The sequence below is a fragment of the Belonocnema kinseyi genome, chromosome 7 (assembly GCF_010883055.1).
Source record: "Belonocnema kinseyi isolate 2016_QV_RU_SX_M_011 chromosome 7, B_treatae_v1, whole genome shotgun sequence".
Lineage (NCBI taxonomy): Eukaryota > Metazoa > Arthropoda > Insecta > Hymenoptera > Cynipidae > Belonocnema > Belonocnema kinseyi.
In genome coordinates, this window is record NC_046663.1 from 46,053,016 (window position 1) to 46,076,361 (window position 23,346).

Here is a 23,346-nt window from a genome sequence, read left to right on the forward strand (position 1 = left end):
AAAGCATTATTGACATACTTAAAAAATTATTTCAACAAATGATTTCATTGTTATCATTAGTTAAAGAATATGCCGAAAAAGTATCTATAGAAAATTGTTAAGAAATTTTTATTTGTATTTAAAATTTGTTTACAAAATTGTAGGAAAAGTGTCAGGCAACTTGAAACTTCTTGATGCTTGGAAGAAATTTTAAAATATTTTATAAATTTTAAAAATCTTTCGAATTAAAAAAAAAAGTTGACTCTCTAAAACTTAAAAAAAAATCCTAAATATCTCTTGAACCGGATTTGGTTAAAATTTTTTTTTCAAACATATTGTTTTTTAAGCTTATTTGACTACTAGAATAAATTAGTATACCTAACAATTTTATGTATTAGGAACGTGAGCGCAGAAACCGCTAGATGCCGACACATGCAAAATATTTAACATTAGTTACACTCTCATCCTAAATGATAAGGTATTAATTTATCACTTTATTTTAAATTTAATCTCACCGGCTTTCATCAAACGCCACGTTTTAAGATCCCCTGAGTCATAATAACCGGGTTTTACGTAATTTACGTACATTTTCCAGTTTTTATTTAAAGTAATCCACATTGGATTATTATCTCCATATAATTCTTAACATACATTCATTTTTAAAAGATTTCAGAATAATTGGGCATTTGTTCATAATGGCAGTTTCTTTCAAAGTATAATTCTTGCTAAACCGCTGCTTCATATTTAAACTTTTTTTTACATTCTCATTAGAGAAGGTATTAGATTTGTGTGAAATTAGACCCCCCAGTTTTTGTCAAATGTCCACGTTTCGAGACACCCTGAATCCGAAAAAAGGCTTTTACGAATGTGTCTGTCTGTTTGTATGTTTTTATGTATATATGTATGTGTTTCATGCCTGTTTATCTGTGAGCACGATAATTTGGAAAAAATCATTTTATTAGATTGGTCTTTGGTACACTCTTTTAGTGTCCTAAACTAAAGGTCTAATTCGTTAGCTAGACATTTTGGATAAAATCTCAAAAAGTGATCGCGTTTTCAATATTTTTGAGACCACTTTTTTCAAAATTCAAAAATTCTCTGTACGGATGTTTATAGTATTCAAAAAGTCGAATAATTTATCATTATGACTTCTTTCATAAAACCAAAAATTACCAAAGTTATAGCACTTACAAAACTCCAAAAAACAAACGAAAATTACCATTTTAAGCCAAATAACGCATGAAATGAAAAAAAGTCAAAAGAAGAAAAAGGTTGCTTTTTGAATGTCCTACAAGATTATTCTACAAACTTTTTAAATTTTCTTGAAAAATCGAAAGTTAAAATTTTGACGGCATACAAAATAATGAAATATCCAAAAATTACATTTATCGGTCAAACTATGCAAAACTCGGTGAAAGATGAGTAGACAAAAATGGTGCATTTGAAAAAGATCCACAAATTTGTTATCAATTACTTTTTTATAGGATGCGTAGTTGTGGCTTTAATCATGAAAAACATCATTAATAGGAAAAAAAATCTGCCTCATGTGTAAGCACATTCTCATTACAACTTTGTCTTTTAATTTATTTTTCTTCTCGTGTGTGAGATTTCCTCAAAATTCAGTTTTTGTATGTTTTTAATGCTATTTTTTACAATTAAAACCAAAAATAGAACAATTAAAAATTATTCCTAAAAATTAAATCATTTTTACAGTCTCATCAAAGAAGGTATTAGATTTGTGTAAAATTGGACCCCCCCCCCCCAGTTTTTGTAAAAAGGTCCACGTTTTGAGACCCCTGAATCCGAAAAACAGGTTTTTACAAATGTGTCTGTGTGTGTGTTTGTCTGTCTTTATGTCTGTCTGGCTATGAGCACGTTAACTTTTGAAAAAATTAATTTGTTAGTCAGCCATTTTGAATAAAAATTCTAAAAGTGAGCGCATTTTGTATATTTTTGAGACCACTTTTTATTTAAGATTCAAAAATTCTCTGTACGGTGATATTCGTATATATGCGGGCACATTCCCATCGCGCGCGGCTCGCTTCGCTCGCAAGTTTGAGCGTGCCAAAGGCGCACGACTGTTGGTTCTCGCGCTTTGCGCTCGATATTGTATTTATCTCGCGCTTCGCGCTTGATTATGTATTTACCTCGGGCTAGGCGCTCGGTCTTTATATTTTCGCACATTCTTGCGCAACATTTTTAAATTAAGTCTCAAAACATCCACCACTGTAATTTTGTGATTGTGCATTTTCTTTCGTTAAAAAGCTTAGCTCGAGAGCTTGAGCGCGCCTACGGCACGCGACTGAGGGCAATCGCACTCCACGCTTAGTCTTTGTATTTCTTCCGCATTCGGGCACAGACCTTTTAAAATCAAAGGGGAACGGACCGTGTGATTTTGAACTTTCTTTTGTTAAAGCTCTTTTGGCTTTAAGGAACACATTCTCATCACGTATCTCGTGCTTCGCAATCGATTTTGTCCAACCTGTCAACCTTTCTACATTATACACAAAAGTTTTATATCAATTATAATACATTTTTTTATGTAATTCTGGTAGGGATTACTTATTAAAAAATCGCAAAATAAAAAGCAAATTGTATTTATCATGATTATTTTTGTATTTGTTTCTTATTTTGCTTTAAATTGTATTCTAAGCTGCTCTGAAACATGTATCATTTCAATAAATGTATATCATTACAATTCATAATATGCATAAAAATTGAATCATACTAATTCTTATTTCCTTGCTTTTATAATTTTTTTATTATTAATGTTGTTTTTTACGATTAAATAAAAACTACCGCGTACCTGCATAGGGTCTAAGACAGGAACCTATATAGGGTCCTATATAGGAGCCTATGTCCTCTTTCGTCTATTCTGTGCTTTTTCTAAAAAGTTAATTTTTTCATTTTTAATCTTACGTTTTACGATTAAAAGAAAATCTACTCGTCCTATCGAAAAACAATTAATAATAAATTTATCGATCTTTTTAGGCGAACAACTTTTGTCTGATAATTTAAGTTCATACCTTGTCTCGTTTTTTCAAACAAATTTAATATTTTTATTTATGATGTTATTTTTTACGACTAAAGCAAAAACTAACTGTCCTATCAAAAATTATAGCTCTTTTTTGGATGAACAAGTTTTGTCTCATTTTTTCTCGTAGCTTATATCGAAAAGTGATTCATTCTTAATTTGTAGTTCTTTACAGGGCGCGCAATTTGAGCTTTTTCATTTTTTTCGTATTTTACACAGTTTGACCAAAAAATGGAATTTTTTGATTTTAAAAATGCTCTAACTCTGATAATTTTCTTTTTATAAAAAACGGCAGAAGGATAAATTTTTTAAGTTTTGAAGTACTATGGAAAACCGTGCATAGAATTTATACACTTTGAAAAAATGTGGTTTCAAAAATTTTTGTACGATCAAATTTTGAATTTTCAACTTTTTGACCAAATTGAAAAAGTTATTATCATAATCTCGCAGGGCTTTCAAAAACCAACGTTTTTCTTTTCTGGACTTTTTTTCGTATCATGCGTTGTTTGGCTTAAATCGTTCATTTTAGTTTGTTTTTCTGGATTTTAAAAATGCTATAACTCTAGTAATTTTTGATTTTTCAAAAAAAGTCATTAGGATAAATTGTTAAATTTTATGAATTCTATGAATAACCATATAGAGAATTTTTGAATTTTTAAAAAAGTGGTATGAAAAATATTCAAAATGTGCCCACTTTTTGAATTTTCGTCCAAAATGTCTGGCTAACCAACTTGACCTTTAACTGAGGACACTAAACGAGTGTACGCAAGGGCCATATAAAAGATTAATTTTTTCAAAAGTTATCGTGTTCACAGACAGACAGACATACATACAGACAGACATACAGACATACATACAGACATACAGACAGACACATTAGTAAAAATTTATTTTGCGGATTCAGAGGGTCTCAAAACGTAGACATTTGACAAAAACGGGGGATCAAATTTTACACAAATCTAATACCTTCTCTGACGAGAATGTAAAAAATTGTTGTTAATGGTTGTTTTTAATATGATAGGTAGTTTCCATTTTAATCAAGAAAAATAACATTATAAATAAAAAAATTATATTTAGTTAAAATGACATAAGATACGAGAGAATGAATTCACAAAAGTGGTTCAACCCAAAAAAGTCTAAAAATTGTTTTCGAATAATTTTTTGATAAAACGCGTGGTTTTCGTTTTAATCGTAAAAAATAACATTAAAAATAACGGAATTAAATGTTTGAAAAAAGGACACAAAGCAAATTAAAATGTTTATTAAGACGTATATTCCAAAACGTAGCTACAAAATTTGTCTAACTTTTAGGATACAAAAATTTACCAGTTTTTTGCTGAGTATCCAAAGAGGCTTTTTCGCGTTTATATTTTCAAATTCAAAACATGAAAACTAAACAAGTTGTAATTTAAAGTATTAAAAGCAGACTTTCTGAATGTAGGAATCTTATGCGCAACCGTTCTTAAAAAATTGAAAAACTCAGACGTTGAATAGCTTTAGGAGAATATCTTCAAAAATAAATATAATATTTAAAAAAATTATTTGGGAAAAAATTAAAGAGAATTCAAACGAATTTGATCAAATACCTCCGAATTTAGGGTGAGTTTTAAAGATTTCAAGAAGAATGAAACAGAAACTTTAAAAAAAATCTATCGAATGAATAGAATGGAGTGAATTTAGAAGAATTGAAAAGAAATTTAGGATACTGTTGTCGATGCTTTGGCCTTTAGCTTTAGAAAATTTGTTCAAAAAGATCGAGCGCATAGTGCAAGATAAATACATTATCGAGGGCGAAGCGCGAGAACCAACATTCGCGCGCCATAGGCGAGCTCAAAACCGCGAGCCGCGCGCGTAGCCCGCGATGAGACTATGTTTCAACGCGGGCAGATTTTTAAAAATTAGTTTTTGATTTTGTTCTCAGAAATACCGTAAGATACAATAAAATACTTAGATTAAAGTTTATATATCTAGAAATTTTCATTAAAAAATAATTCTTGCTCATTTGCGACATCTTGCATTGTTTAAGATAACTATATTTATAAGTAACTATATTTTTAAAAAATCCGGCCTTAAAAATGGTTAAGCTCCTATAAAACTGATAGATTGCCTTCCTAAAATAAGCAGAAGCTGTAAAATAGTTTGGGAAAAATAAAAAAGGTGGGTATTTTGAGAAAAGCTTTTTTATTTTGTTATTGATATTTGAAAAATGATAAGAAAATTTTAAGGAAAATTCCACCTTTTGTATTATTTCCAATATTTGTCAAAAGTTTTTGCTATTATAAAAAAGCATCCTATCAGTTTCATGCGGGCTACATCATTTTGAGACTAGGACATTTTTTAAATTTTAAGTATTAATTATTATTGTGAACAATGAAGGGTCAGAGAAGAGCAAGATGAAGAGCAAAAGCAGTGGTTTACTGAATGGTAAAGTAGTTAGGCATAACCATCTATTTATAAAAAATACTAAAAAGCTGTGTTTTTGAGAAAATCCACTTTCAATAACCTTAGAAGCCAAGCCATCATTTTGACATTTTTCAAATTAAAAAAAAAATCAATTAAAAAAGTTAAAATTTTCCACGTCGAATGAAGAAAATTTTTTTTTGAATACCTGCGCTGGTTCGGATAATAACGTATTTCAAACAAATCAATGATGGCTGTCACTTACATTTTAAAAATTATTTTACATTTACACATTTTAATGGGATGACTTCGCCGCAAAGTTAATTTTATCTTGGAGAACATTTTTGTGATACTAGACCTTACAAATTCTGAAATTGCAAGATGATGGCCAATATTTTTGACAGAAATTTATCAATTTTGAAATTTTTTCAGGAAATCTTTTTAAATATCTTAAGAAAATTAAGTCTTTCTATTAATTATGCATCAATCTGAGGCATAAGAACTATTTCAACAATTGAGTTCATTGATTGAATCAGCAATTGCAAATCACCCAATCTCTTGGAATTATTAAATAAAAAATATCAATTTTCAATCGAAAATGATGTGGATAGATTTTTTTTCTCAAAAAATTAATTAAAAAACTTAACTTTAACAAAAAAGTTGAATCTGGATCCAAGTTGTTGAATATTGAACCAAAAGATAATAATATTTAGAAAAATCTTGATTTAAACAAATTAAGTTTTAAAAAGCGGTTCAACTTTATACCTAATCGTTGAATTTTCAAACTAAAAGTAAATAAATGTTGTACCAAGAAGATTAATTCTTTACCAAAAAAGACCAGTTTTCAAAAAAACACATGAATTTTCAACCAAATAGTTAAATTTCCAACGAAAACAATAAATTAAAAAATAATAATTTTCAAGTAAACATGGATTAATCAAAAGTACAGTGAAAAAAGTAACTTTCAACCGAATGAAGAATTTTCAACAAAATAGTAAAATTTTCAACCAGAGATGAGTTTTCATCTAAAAATGAAGAATTGTAATGGATACTGTAGTTATTAGATTATATAATTATTTATTAGATTTTTTCTAAAGATTTATTTTCTTTCAATTAAATTATAAATAAGAAAAACAGTGAAATTGAAAAAAGGAATTTTCAAGAAAAAAGTGGAATCCTTAAGGAAATAATTAAATTTTTGACTAGAAAATATCAATTTTCAACAAAAAATAAAATAATACAAATTTCGAGGATTAAAATTAATTTTCAATAAACCAAAAAAATTGTCAACAAACAAATTTAAGTCTCAACCAAATAATAAAATTTTGAACCAAAAAGATAAATTTTCAACAAATTACTTTTTTTTAACTAAAAAAGATGAATTTCTAACAAAATATGGAAAAGTTAAATTCTCAGGTAGAAAATTGACTTTCAAACAAAAAAGACAATTTTAAATTAATATGATGAATCTTTAACTTAAAAATATATATATATTTTTAACAGTGCAGTTGAACTTTTCACCAAGTTGTTGAATTTTCAGGCAAAAAATATAAATTTTTTAACACAAAAAGTTATAGCTGAGATTTCAATCACAAAATGTTTTAATTTTAAATTTAAAATAGTTTAATTTAACTAAAAAGAATAATAATTTTGGACCAAGGAGATATATTTCCTACCAACAAAGATGGACATATCTAATAATTGTAAATTATATAACCTGTAATTTCGGTACAAATAGCTACGACCTTTGTTAAAATGTAGTAATTAATTGAAAAATTTTAATTTCGAAATAGTTTTTCTATTTTATTAAAGCAAACAAATCATTCACTTCTATTGGCATGAAGAAAGGTCAAGATATTTCTTTAAACAGCGTTTCTTGATCAACAGTTTTAATTTTACCAATCGAAAATAGTATTGAAAAATCTAAAATTTAAATTTAATTCTAGCAAAACATGCCCAATATGTTAAAGGCATCCTTTTTGTAGACAGAGCCAATGATACTTAATATGGGCTCTACATAAATTTGATTGGTTTAATGTGCTAATGAATTTTCTTGGTCTAGGCAATATTGATTTCGTGTCATGAAGGTGAAAAAATTTAAAAAAAAATGTATTAACAAATAAGTATCTACAAATAAATGCAATAAATTAACTTAGCTTGAATTTTTCCTACATTTCTTCGAAAATGCTGTAAGATTTAAAAAAATGCCTTAGAATCTTCCATATTTTTTTTTAACAATTTTGAAAGTCTTTCTAAATATAATTTTTAAATTAATCTTAAGAAAAATTTCTTTTTTACTTTTTTTTTTAGAAAAAAAGCTACATTTTTTCCTAAATATCTCTAAATCTTTTCAAGTTTTAAGTTATTATGGAATCTTTTTAAAAATTCTGAATATATCTTCAACTTTATCGAATTTTTTCAAAATTTATAATTATTTAATCGCTATTTATTAAACAAAATTTGTTTTTAATATTTTCAAATATTTTTTAATAGAAAAAATCATTCTTAATTTTCCCAGAAATCTTAAGAAAAAATGTTATTTTCTTATAATCTTTAAAGATCCTTACAAAGCTTAAACATTTTATATTGAAATCTTCAAAATTGTGGAATTTCAATAATTTTCATATTATTTAAGAGATAATCACTCTTAAAGCGATGATGAACTGAAGTTAGATAAACTTATGCACAACCTTGAATAAGGTTTTTTTCATTCAAATTAATTTCCCTGTCTTAATACATAAATATGTCTGAATTATGTCTGAATACATACATTACATAAAATTATTTTGAAAAATGAATTACATCTCTGATTTACATTTACATTTGGTAGAAGTGTATATATAGGTGCAGTTTTAATTTAAACAAATAATGCATAACTCAAATTGCTGCTTTATCGGTGATTTCATACAACAGCAAGATTTCTTGGAAAAAGTGTAATATTAAAAATAAAGTAGCTTTTTTTAGAAAGTTATATATTGAATACTGTTCAAAATTGTACAGTAAAGTATAAATCAAAACGGTGATGCGGATTCTAGAAGTATATTTTGTAAAAAATTACATCTTTTTTTAAAATTTGTACATTTCTACAATAAACTACCAGTATATTTAGAACATAATTTCAAGTTCAGTTTCCCAATATTTCAACTTACGTAAAATTCTGTATTTTTTTGTTAATATTAAAAGTGTTTTTATGACATCAAACTCCCAAATTGAACGAATGTAAAATCCTGATTTTTTTTGTAATATCTTATAGATTTTTACAACAAAATAAAAAAAAAATAGTAATAAAAAGTTATACAAACTTTCGAATTGTAGAAACTTGTACTTTATTCTTCGTTTTTTTAATTTTCTACAACAAAATAATATAAAAACTTAGCTATTTGTATTTAATTGTATTCTTTTGTTAAATTCAGTATACTTAAAAAAAACATGTTTTAATAATAAATTACAGTTATAAAAATGTTGTACATTCTTGTACAAAAAATGTTCACAAGTTGATATATTTTCTTTCACAAACCTAAACATATAACATTAAAACCATTATATTTTTCATTATACAGAATATGGAATGTTCTGCAAAGCCCATTCAGCCATTCAAAGCACCGGAATACGAATTACGTTAACTACATTTAGCACAAATCCTTAAATCCTGCCTATAAATTACGGGATGATTCGAATTCAAATTGTGATTTATAACACCTGTTAACTTAACTAAAACACAGATGCAATACAATGACGTATTTTTAATAATAATAATTGACACAGCCACCGTGTGGCCACTAGAGTAATCTAATTTTGTATAGTAAAAGTTGCATGCATATCTTCTCTGTATGTATTCGAGTATAGAACAAGAAATGAGTTTAAAAAATTATATTTAGAGGTCCCGCAAGCCCCATCAAATGTAACAGGTATTTCCCATAAGAAAAAGATTCGTTTTTTCAAATGTTGTTCAGAATCGTCAATATTAGGTATACCGAGTTGATCCGCAACATGCCTTCGCAATAAGCCATAGAATATAAATAAATAGTAATTAATTATTGAATCTCAACCTTATTACTCTGTTTTATAGCCTCCCACAAAAAAACATAAATAAACAATTAGTTTTAGTGAGTTTTTGGTAATAAGGTTTTTTTTTAAGTTTCTTTTTCAGTACGAATTTTTTCTAATACATGATATATTACTTTATACTGATAATTAGATGTATAGAAACATTTTTTAAGCAGTGTATGTTATGATTTATAATGTAATAATAGTTGAACGCTGTTATTTTTGCTGAATTTTTTGCTTTGTTTCGGCTTTTTAGCTAAGAAGAAATAATAATAAAACATCAGAGATGATTATTTTTTAAACAATCTGTTTATTTTTTTGTGAGTATATTTTTTTAAAACAGAACCAGACATTTGAAATATTCTTCAAATGTTGTATATGGATCATACTGAATTTAACTTTTCTTAAAAATACTTCCTTGAAATAGAATATTATTTAAAAAATGATTCTTGTTGATGTTTATTTATTATTTGTTCTTGACGAAAATGTCCAAGATAATATGAAAATTTAGGAAAAAATCGAAACTTTCTAGCATTATTTTGAGAGAAGAATTGAACTATAATAAATTATTAAAATAAATATGTGTGTTGCCCAGCATAAATTATGAACTGGCGAAGTAAACAGTGGATAAAAAGTTAAAAATTTCCGAAAAATCGATATTTTCTAGCATTACCATAGGAGAAGATAGTATAAACAATAATAATTTGGCTAAAAAATTATGCTGGTTAATTTGGATTAATTATTACCTACTTTTAAGTAGAAAGTGGATAAAAAGTTGAAAATTTGAAAGAAAACTGCAAGTTTGTAGCGCTAAATATTACAAGGTAATTGCACCAATTCCTTTTCTCATTTTTTAATAATTTTAGGGTATCTCAGACTATTTTAAAGAATATTCAATTGATTTTAGTCATTTGAAGGGATTTAAAAATATTTCTAGTATAGCATAACGTTTCGGGGCATTGTATGCGATTTCAAGGAATTTTAAATTTCAGATATCAGAAAATATCAAATTTCATAGAATTTTATAACATTTTAATGCTTCTTAAAGATTTGGTTCATCAAAATTAAGGAGTTTAACAATATTTCAAAGAATTCTAAATACTTGAAGGTGTTTCCAAAAACTTAAAAGAAGTTTTAAGTTTGTAGGGTTTTTATCAATAATCTTACTGAATTTTCAATTTATTGTGGTAATTCGAAAGGGCTTCAACAAATTTTAAAGGGTTTAGAATATTCTTTAAAAATTTCTAGAGATATTTTCAAGTAAACGAAAATGCAATATTTTCATCTTTCTGTAGACTTTTTCAAGACTTGTAATTGCCGGATTTTTAAACTGGCGTAAATGTAAGTGTAAACTTCCTAAGTGTTTCCTACAAAATCAGCGCGTTACTCACTCTAGAAGCGTACGTTCGTATATTTACTTAATATGAAAAGAAACAAAATATCAATTCTTATGTGCGATTAAAAAAAAATGACATTTCTGTATAAAGACAATTTAATTCATTTTCAGAGAAATTTTCTAATCGCGAAACTAAAAGTGTCACTTGGAATCTAGGAAAATTCAGAAACTTCTTCAAAGATAAGTAATATTATATCAATTAATATTAAAGGACCCCGCACCAAATGTATGGGAAAATGGCTTTCGGTGGATTTAGCTGAAACTTTGTAATTTTCAAGGTTATAAGTACCGGATGAAATATCCGTAAAAAATCGAAAAAAGGACAGTTTTAGCGCTATGCGGCGCTAAGCGCTCAAGATCAGTGAATAAAACGAATTACAACAGATTTTTTTACAAAAGCGATGTCAACCTAGAAATTACGGTTCAGATCGTGGTCTGTCATATTTTTGCCTACACCGTTGACTCATATAGCGCGCTTATCAAAACGATCAAACGCTAAGCGCCCAAGATTTTAAGTTGACTAATTAATCACTTCTTTAAAGGCAGAAATGGTACCCAAAGTAACATAAGTAACTAGTGCGTACATTCCGATAATTACATTGTACTGTTCTCAAGAGTGCCGCACGCTAAGCGCTCATGATCAGTGTATAGAACGGATTACAATAGATTTAGTTACAAAAGCGATGTCAACATAGAAATCACGGTTCAGATCGTGGTGTTTCATATTTTCGCCTACACCGTTGACTCATATAGCGCGCTTCTCGAAAAGATCAAATGCTAAGCGCCCAAGATTTTAATTTGAACAATTAATCACTTCTTTAAAGGCAGAAATGGTACCCAAAGTAACATTAGTAACTAGTGCGCAAATTCCGATAATAACAGTGTACCCTTCGCAAGAGGGCCGAACGCTAAGCACCCATGATCAGCGAATAGAACCAATCTCGGTAGCTTTTGCGAAATATTAAACTATTTCTGGGTCTTGATTCGGGTTCGCTTGTTCATCTCTATTAGCAGCGTCTAGAATCCTTCGTAGCAATGAAGTTTAAGGATACTTTACGTGTTGCTGGTGACGTGCATAACCCAGGAACCATAAAACACTTGCAATATATGCGCAAGTGCCAAGAGTTCTGGCCCCTGACTTACATGTGCAGTAATAACCTAGAAGCGTTTCGTTATTGTCTGGTCCTATGTCATCGATCTCATGGAACGCTATCCACAGCTGGTACCTTGTCGCATTTCGAAAACGAGAAAATACTCGTACTCTGATCAAACCAGGTTCATTAAGTCGCGTATCTAGTTGAAACTCCTCATCTTCTCGTTGCAGCTTGTCTTCAACGTAAGATGGGGCAAGTTCTACTTGATACACGCTAATTGTTATGTCGCGTATTTCTTCTAATGTAAGGCGAGGAAATTGTGGTGCTTGAAGTTCATGCAGGCAATTCCAATTTGCATTTCCGTAGCGCATATTGTCTACTTCTACGCGCGCTTGCACAGTATTTGGCTCACGAGCTCTCGCTATATATTCTCTTGCAAGCTCTCCTGTAGCGCCTTGCATCTCGATAACAGGATGGTATCGATTCATTATGCCATCAGCAATACGAAAGAAGTCCCTTAGATTGTGTACATGAGCCATCGGAATAGTTTTCTCGAAGAACTTGAAAATGGACTTTATGTGGGCATTTCTGGATTCCACTATCCATCTAGATTTCGTTATTAGCCGAGCTTCGTTTGCTTCTTCCGTTACCAATTGACTCTGTCCTTTTTGGAGAAAAGATGGTATCTTGGACACAATTCCTAACTGTTCTAAAAGTGGTTGGGCATCTCTATATCCACGGTCCTCTATAAAAATATCACCAATGTCGAAAAATTCTCTCATACCTTCCACATCTCTTTCAAATTCGTTAATAAGCATTTGTGCGTCATTGTTTCGCGAGTCAGAAAAATATGGTCCTTGTATTTCAAGTATGTATCCGTCTGGAGCAACAATGAGAGCAGGTTTTACCAAGTGATGTCCTTTATGTTTACAGAATGACTGTCGAAGTACGCGAAAGTTACTGCTCTTCTGCATGTAAGCACAAGTTCCATCGATGATAGCAATAGCTTTGGGAATTTCTGGTTGTGGATTATAAAGTTCATTAGCGAATGATGTCACGTGTCTTTCAATGAATTCCTCTCTGCCTATCGCTTTGAATCCAATGTTACCAGGCACAAATCGCTGCATTAAAGACTCTCTTACAGTAGAAATGGCCATGCTTGTAGCTTGCCGGCTCGAATAATGAAAAATCACTTTCAGAAATTCATCAGAAAGACCTTGACGCATTTTGCAAAGGAAAGTCAGCAGATCTTTTTTTCTCACGTACTGGCACCACGTCCATGTAACTGCGGAATAGGATCACAAATTGCATACAATTCTCTAAACTGTTCCTTTGTTACAGGAGTAATAGCTTCAAACTCTTCATCAGTGAAACTATCCTCATTATTAAACGCCGCGTCCGCATGAACATTTGCTTCGTTACGAAGTTGCTGAAAAAAAAGAATTAACTGCTGTCCCGGAATTCTATACAGTCTATTAATCGCTGTAGTCCAGGAAGCAAGGGGCCTAAGATGAAACCATGTTCATACAAATGATTTAAGCATGCTCTTGTTTCTTTCGGAATGAAAATGTTCTGACAATAAAAGCGTTAACTCTACATTCAATTGAAAGCCTTGGAGTATTAACATCAGCATTACAGAACATGCACGTTTGTCTGCCTGTTTGTGTAAGAACATTCAGTTTTAAACAGCCTAGGTCACGTTGGAGCTCCTCTATCTCATTGCGAATCGATTGATTGCAATTAAGACATAACTTACTCTCATCGGCTACTTCAAGTGGTGGCCTTCGAAGTTGAAGGCGTCTAAAAATTGCAATGTTTTGCCTATCAGGATTATTATTTCCATCAATTCGAACCATTTGTCCTGGTTGAAAGACTCTATCGCACACATAGCAATTAACTCGAACTCTGAATGCCATTTTTTAAACCATAAGAGAAACAAGCTCTTATGGTATTGAAAGGCAGAGGAATGTATTAATAAATCGAAAGAAAAATTCAGAAACAACAAAATAAAATAAATAAACACAAGAAACTAAACACAAAAAGGGAATAATAAATACAACACAATTAATACAGAAGGGAAGAGACAGGAATTTTTTTCCAAGCTTACCAATAAAATTACTATCCGCTCTCAAGAATTTTTTAAGTCATTAGGCCTACTTTCAGTTCTTCGCTCATTTTGAAGTCGTTCGCTTTTTGCTTAAAAAGGGACAGTCGTTCATCATGCAGCATTCACTCATTATTTCGATCGACGACAGTATGTTTATTTGTCATTTCTTTTGTGAAAGGCCTTTGAAAAAGTGATTTCTTAGTCAAGTTCAAATCTTCTGCGCTTAGCGTTTACCCGTTCTGAGAAGCGCGCTATACGAGTCAACGGTGTTGACTCGCTTGTGTCGCTAAAGCTACTAGGATTGGTTCTATTCGCTGATCATGGACGCTTAGCGTTCGGCCCTCTGGCGAAGGGTACACTGTCATGATCGATGTGCGCACTAGTTACTAATGTTACTTTGGATACCATTTCTGTCTTTAAAAAAGTAATTACTTAGTCAAGTTCAAATCTTAGGCGCTTAGCGTTTGATCGTTTCGAGAAGCGCGCAATATAACTCATTGGTTTGGCTAAATATATTACTGACTACTTTCTGATGCCTGATTCTTATAGTGACATCGCTTTTGTCACTAAAGTTACTATGATTGGTTTTATTCACTGATCTTGAACGCTTAGCGTTCAACCCTCTTGCGAAGGGTAGAATGTTATTATCGGTATGTGCGCACTAGATACTTATGTTACTTTGTGTACCATTTCTGCCTTTAAAGAAGTAATTAATTAGTCAAGTTAAAATCTTGGGCGCTTAGCGTTTGATCGTTTTAAGAAGCGCGCTATATGAGTCAACGGTGTAGGCGAAAATATGACAGACCACGATCTGAACCGTGATTTCTATGTTGACATCGCTTTTGTAACAAAATCTGTTGTAATTCGTTTTATTCACTGATCTTGAGCGCTTAGCGCCGCATAGTGCTAAAACTAGTCCATTTTTTGGTTTTTTTTTAAGGATATTTCATCCGGCACTTATAACCTTAAAATTACAAAGTTTCAGCTAAATCCACCGAAAGCCATTTTCCCGTACATTTAGTGCGGGGTCCTTTTGTGTTGAAATTATGAAATTTCAGATATTAAACTTTGGTTGATGTTGCAATTTTGATGATGTCATTAAAAATTGAACTACTTTGCTTATCTGGAGTGGGGGGGGGGGCGGCTGAGTCGTTCCCTTTTTATATCATGAGTGGAACGTTAGCTCCCATCTTGCTGAAGGCAGGTGACCTCAGTATAAAGCATTCCAGTTCTAGTTCTGTCCTAACACTCCCTCTCCATTAACCGAAGTTTGGTGGGACTGACATGTTATAACTAGACTCTCCACCCAAAGACGACTAACTGCATAATTTGAACATGATTTCGACTAGTAAAATACATTTCTCGCATGAAACTAGTAGTTAGGTAAACACTATAAGCAACGAACAATACAAATATAAAATAACCTCGAAATGGACTGAAACCTTGGTTGACGAAAGGCATGTACCCGGTAAAGGTGAAGGTCAAGTTTCAGGCGACAAATGGAGACTGGGTGTTTTCAATGCTAGAGGGCTAAATGGTCTTAAGGTAAGAGAATTTCGAGAAACTATTCGCGTAAGAAAGCTAGATATTTTATGTGTACCTGAAAGAAAGAAAAAGGGATGTCACAGTAGAAACATAGAAAATGGGGTGTTAGAAGACGGACTTGAATTATGATCACCAGTAGATAGTGAATCATATGTTAGCCATGGTGTGGGTTTGATTATAAATAAGAAAACACATCAGCATATTAAGGAGCTTGAATTTGTTTCTCCCAGATTGTTGTCTGTTAGAATGAAAGTAGGAATCAGAAGATTATTTATCTTATCGTGCTACGCCCCTGGTGAAAGAATCATTTTACTAGGAGATATAAATGGATGGATTGGCTTCTAACGTCAGGGTAAAGAAGGGGTGCTATATAATTTTGGGGATGCAAAAACAAAGGATAACGGGGAAATATTAGTTAGTTTATGCTTGGAAAAAGGCTTATTTATTACAAATACTTGGTTTAGTTATGAGATGATCCACGTGCACACCTGGCGAAGAGGAGATAGCCACAATTTAAATGACTTCGTTGTTACAGATAAAAGGCTAAGAGAGCTAGTAAAAGATGCAAGGGTCCTAAGGGGTTCTAAATGCAATGTTAATGATGACCTTCTGATCTCCAAAATAAACTCAGGCCAGGAATGTAGAAGAAAGACAACCAAAAGAACGAAACAAACGCAAATTACGATTGAGAATTGACGTAAATCGGAAGTGTCAATAGATTTTCAAAATAAATTAACTGAACGCATAGATGCGGCAACTGGTAAGGTGCCAATAGACACTAAAAATATAGAGGGCACGTCGAATATCATTGAGGATGTCATTGTTAGGCGTGCGACTGAAGTGGGTGGTACTGCGATCGTAGGAAGACTGACTAGCGATATGCGGTGGAATGATGAAATTCAGACAGCCGCAAAAAAAGAAAAAAGCACATAAAAGAAGGTTAAACATCAGGGACATTAGCCATGGGGAGAGAAATAGACTTTAAAATTATTACAGGTAACTGGAAAAAAGCGATTATCGTACCAATATAAAAAAAGGAAGGGAGATAAAAGCAACTGCAGTAATTACAAAGGTATAAGCTTATTAAGTACCGTCAGTAAAATATATTAAAAAATACTTATTCGTAGAGTAATAAAAATGAAAGAAGAAGATATATGGGAAGTCCAAAGTGGATTAGTGCCAGGAAGAACATGTACGGTTCAAATATTAAGTTTAAAACAGATCGCAGAAAAAGTTTGAGAGCAAGGTAAACAGTTTTCTGTGCATTTGTTAACATAGAAAAAGCGTTTGACAAGGTGGATAGTGTAGACTTTGGGAAGTCCTGAAAGAGTACGGAGTCGTTGGATAGCTCCTCAACAAACTATACTAATCGCTCAAGGACAATGTCCATTTCCGTGACGTCTATTCCCGCAAAGTATGTCATCAGAACTGTCAAAGAATTAAGAGGACGTGATGTCGGTTTTGAAGACTTCATCAAGTCAGTCAAACGTGCGAAATTGAGATGTTCACAGTTGGATTTACTTTTGGAATTTATCATATCGAAAAAAATTAAAGGCCAAGCAAAACGCGCCATTCACTTCAGCTCAATTGATGATTATGATAATTTTTTCTCTGTCTTGCGGCGAAACATAGTTCAGTTGAATTGAGACGGTCATAACTTGAATCCGTCATGCAAGCAAGCACGGTGCACAGTGACCGTTTAGAATTATAATATGCAGTTCCGGCAGCATTATAATGAACTAATGTAAGCGGTCCAGAACGAACAATCAAATCAAACCTTGCGAAACTGATTAACAAGTTAGTTCTGCGACCGAGTACTTTGAACCAAGCACAGCAGGAAACCTTAGAATCGGAGGTTTGGTATAAGGAAAAGCATCATATTAGAAACTCAAACGCTAGGCCACCCAAGAACAAACCCCTGCCAAAACAAACCATTGCTCAACCTAGGACAGCATTCGAACAAAAGAGACAACCATTTTGTAAAATCTATAAAAGACCGGGGCATAATGAATCCAAATGCTACAGTAAACATCTCAATATTCCTCTTACCGAATCTTGTTCACAATTTACAAGTAGAAGAACTTCCAGAAAACGTCTTGTACGATCAAGAGGATCAACTATCAACAGAGATAGTCTCCGTAATATCAGGAAGACTACTCTCAATAAGAGCAAACAGCGGATACTCACTTAACCTAATCAAGGATAAGCTCGTTCATTAAAATCATCCACATGAAAAATTTAGCAAAGTGTTCTCTGGGGGAAACGAACAGTACCGGACAATTGGAATAATAACATTTAAATTCTAGGGAAAAGTGCATATGTTTTTTTTATTGTTCCCGAATGATTTCCCACCGGGGCATATGCTAATTACAGAGCACCTACATATTCCAGACACAATTTGCAGAATACAAAACTATGAATTACGAATTACGAATTCGAATTAGACAGAACAAATGAGGGACTGGAACAGAAGGAGCACATAAACTTATTCCGCCGGCTAAGCATTGTGTAAGTAATCGCTAAGTATTGGCTATGGTCGTTCGAGCTTTACAATACTTAGCCGGCAGAATGCGTTTATGTACCCTTTCTGTTTCGGGCCCCTCTAATGATGATGCTTTCAACTACGGAGATTGAATCCAAGTACATAATTCTTCAAACTGAACGTGAAGAGGAGGTACATTCTATTACGGCAAAGGAATTAGCCAAGGTATTACAACTTCCCCGAGCAAATACGAGACTTTCACATATTGAAGAAAAACACCGAGAAGTAATAAACAAAATTGTCCAAAGATATCATGATATTTTTATCTTAGAAGTAGATCCTCTTCCATGCAAAATATTAAAAAGAAACGAAGCAAATGATCACAGGAAAACGCTGGTGTTAAATTTGTTGCAGCTCAAATTTCATTGGGCTTCCAATGATCATTTGAGAGAGTTTTCAAGTCTCAAATGTATTTCTCTGAACGTAGGTGCCCATGTGGGCATCTAGGGGAAAGTATCATTTGGGGCTAAATTTTGCAGAGTTGTGGAGTTCTGAACTGCGCTGTCAGCCACCTGAATACCTGTCAAAGCAACTATTCGCTTTGCGATATTAGCCTAAATAATTGTTAATAAGGAAACCAAATGAAACAATATTTACCTAATTTTCAAATTTCTTTCATTTGATTGGGCGTACCAGTCACTTAGAATAAAATTATAACTTCCTAATGCAACTTCCAAAAGTTAGGTTAGTCATGCCCGTCGACATTTAAACTAAAGCCGGGATGTATAGAAAAAGTCATGAACGTCTACATATACAATAAGGTATTTTCACTCCAATCACTAGCTCACTTCACTTTATTGAATACTAAGGGGATAAAAATTGACCAAATGCATGGGATCGGTTAATTTTTGCTCTATTTTTCTAATATCTTCGTAGAAAGTGATTTTTCTGTATAAGTGCAATTGAAAAATAGTTTTTCTTTTTTAGGGACTATTTAATGCAATAATAAAATGATAATAATTTTCATTCATGCGTGCGTTAGGACTAAGCGCTGGTTGTCTACCCTTTCAAACGTGATTCAAAATTACATTGAAAAACAATTCTTGTAATTTAAATAAATAATTATTAAAATTTACACAAGAATGTATATAAATTGTGTAACTTTTGATTTCAGTCAAGAAAAAAATTTATAACACATATATTTGATGAATAACAGTTTATTTTCATTGAATTTGAAAGACTGACTAATATTTCTCAAAATATTTGTTAATAGATACATTTTTTTAAATACCATATGATATTTCAGCATCTTCATTTATAGAAGCTAATTGCAGAATATAATAGTGATAATATTTGAATAATCCTAAAACAAAATTTCAGATTGTTCTTCTCGATTGAAACGTGACAAAACGACGTTTGAAGTAAAAGAAAAAAGAAAGCATAACTACAATGCAGTTGTGATAATTTATGTATTTATAGGTTATATAATTATATGAATTCCCAGAAAAACACATACAAAATATTAAAAACTTGTAAATAATTATTTTCAATCACTTTTCCAAGAAATTTCTTTTTTAATTAAATGTTTTGTAAAAACAGCCGGCAGGAAAAAGTTGGGATATGAAAGCCTCAATTAGGTATTTTCTCTTCAACCATCAGCTAACTTCACTTTGTTGAAAGCTGAGGGGGAAAAATGGATCAATTCCATGGAACAAAACTTTATTTTTATAATATATTTGTAATTAATCATCATTATTATTATTTTATTATTTCATTAAATAGTAATTAAAAAATAAAAACTATTTTTTAACTACACTTATATAGAAAAAATTACCTCTTACGAAGATGTTAGCAAAATAGGGCAAAAATGAACAGAATCCCAATGTTTCATGAAACTTTTTATCAGGCTAAAGTTTCATGCAAATTTACATCCCTACTCATCGCGAAAAACAAATTTCTGTTCTTATTATACAATTGTATTAACCTTATCTTTCATGTATGACACTAGCCACTGCAAGGTTAGATACTTAAGACTTAGTGTGTACATCCCGGCTTTGGTGGTTTGAATGTCATATAGTAGGTTTTGACTAACCTAACATTTGGATATTTCATCACGCCAAGTACTATTTTCATTCCAAGACTATTTAGTCGCTGGTAAATGGGAGGAAATAAAAAGTTAGGTAATTATTATTATAACTTACCTGCTTATTAACATTTGTTTCAATCAAATAACGACCGACAAAATGATCTTGACAGGTGACTTACATTTTGTAGACGACACTTCACGTTGCACTGGATGAGAAAAAACAGTGCTTTTCCCCTAGATTTTCCGAATGAACCTGTGTGGCTCAAATTTGTTGCAACTCTATTGAACACCGATTTCGGTGTACATTGGAGGATCGGCGGTTTCTGTGAGTAATCTTCATGTCAAAATGACCTTTCAACTCACCATTGGGGATAGTTCCTAAGAAAGCTGATGCTTCTTGAAAGAAAAAATGGCGCTCTGTCAATGATTTCAGCAAGCTAAACGAAAAAATTGATCTACATGCATACCCGCTACCAATAATCGATGATAGTATATTGGACACAGCTCTTAGAGATTTTGCGGGAAACATTTGCTTTTTTTATCTTGACGACATCGTCATATTCGGCTCAAGCCTCAAAGAATACAATGAGAACCTCGCCATACTCTTTGAAAGACTGCGACAACCAGGATTAAAGTTACACTTTGATAAATGTGAATAACTCCAACCAGGGTGAGAATATTTGTCACTTAATCACAGCAGAAGAGGTAAAACCAAATTCTAATCAGATTCAAGCGGTAAGAGGCTTGAAAATACCCACAAATCAAAAACAGGTAACATCGTTTCTGGGACTCGCCGGATATTATCGAAAATTCATTAAGAGCTTTTCCACCAGGGCCAATTCACTCATTGACATTACAAAAGAAAATCATCCCTTTCATTGGACATCAAATTGGACAAAGCCTTCGAAAATCTCAAGAACTGCTTATGCTCATCGCCAGTGTTAAGATACCCAGATTACAAAAAAACAATTTGATTTGCCAACAGAAGCTTCAAATGTAGATCTTGGGACCATTCTTTCTCAAGAAGGCTATCCCTGCTCTTATATTTCTAGACTTCAAACGGATCATTAGGCCCTGAAATGGCTCTTCGATATTAAAAATGCAGGTCTGGACATCAGCACCGAACATGGACCTCTCGAAAAGGACAGTCAAAATGCTAAAAACGAGCTCATGCAGCTTAGATTTGTTGAACAAAGTACGAAAAATATATAGTTACAGAATATCGGAAATTCAAAATAAATCGCCTCCCTAACAAAATTAAGAGAAAGCCTGTCGCTAACAACAACAAAATTGATAAAAGTAAGCAAACAAAATCTGTCTTTGCTTTTATGAATCCAACTTCACAATTGTCAAGAAGAAGGCTAGATTAAACTGCTTTAAAAAAGATCAAGGATTTCAAGATTCGAAAATCTATTTATAATCTCACATATCACGCAAATCGTTTGAAAACACATTATCACTAGTTCCATGTTTTCAGAATGCGGACTGGCTGTGTCATCCTTTCACTCTTCTCCTATATTTCTTGCCTGGTAGTGACTCCTATCCATAATTACACTATTTTGAGAAAGATTTAGGCAACGCTAGACTATATCATAAAACTTGGCACTTGCATGTATCAGTTGAGATAGACAACGTTAACACTAGGTTCAATAACGCGATGGGACACTACGAATAAAAAACAAATATTAAAGAGCAGGTTCCATGGTTAGGTTGAAACAAAGCAAGGAGATGAGTAAAAACATATCTGTTACACAAAAAATATTTCTGTTCCGTATGTCCGTAACGATCTAGATCTACTAAAGGACAAACTACTACTAATCCAAAAAACAGATTGATAGTGAGCAACAACTGCTGCAAACTGGTAGAAAATTGGATGATATTGACAATGTTCTAAACAAAGTCAGAAATAATTCTACACGTACAAATGCGCATTTTTCGTTTTAGTACAAAAATGTGTCCCCAAAGTCTCTCTCAACCTACTTTTTACAACGAATAACATTAATAATAACGCAGAGCCGACGACAAACATTGATACATACCTTCTATCGGCTTCACGTACGTATATCTTGGTAGCCTATTCTCTAGTGACGGAAAGATAGGTGAAGAGTTAGATAGGCGTATAAACCTATGCCTCTAGGTAAGAAGGTTATCGGTAGAGCAGATCCTATTATCAGATGTAAAAACTAAAAGTATATTAAGTGCAACTAAAAGGGCAATACATAATTCTGTATTTATACCAATTGTACTATATGATAGCGAGAAGTCGACCTATCAAGAAACAGATTAAAGTAAAATTAACGCGATCAACATGAAATTCCTGCGCATGATATGCGGCAAAACACTAGTTAACAAAGTGAGAAATGAGATAATCCTCAAAAAGAATGTGGCAGAGAGGGGACACTAGTTGACATATGTGAAAGAAATTTTTTAAGATGTGTTTGTCAAGTTGATAGGATGAAAGATAAACAACTAACGAAACGAGTTTATTAAGGTAAAGTAAATGGCAATGAGCCCAGAGGCAAACCGGGAAAATAATGGTTAGAATGTGTAAATGAGACCCTAATTCAAAGATACGCCAGGACAAAAAAGTGTCACAGAAAATAGTTTATAAGACATGCATGAAGATGAGCGTAAGTGAAGGGAATAACAGCTGAAACAAAAGGCCTTGGATACTAATAAGCCCAGCAAGGAGCCTTACATAATGACTTTTTGAGCCTCTTCATTTGTTGTGATCGCCAGAGATTGATCAGCAGATTTAGTCGGAGCAATGTTGCGGAATAATCGTGTTATTTAAATAAGTAATACGGGAATTCCAGATCAATCTAAAAATCTATACCCCCTTCCCCACATTACTCCCATCTCATCGAGTGAGTCATGCTTACCCCGAAAGTGAAATGGCTTAATGGTATAATAATTATTAATTTGTTAACAATAGTTATAATAAGGGCAATCATTTCAAAAAAACTAAAACTCTACAAAAATATTGTTGAGAATAGTAACACATTGTCTAAACAATTCTTTTTTTTAACTTTAAATGATTATTGCCTCGTTCTAACTAAAAAGTTGCAGGAAATTCAAAAAATTAGGAAGAAAAAACACGACTTACTAACACTATTCTAAGAAAAAATTTCTATAAACAATAATTAATTATTTAAACAACTTATTTAAATATCTAA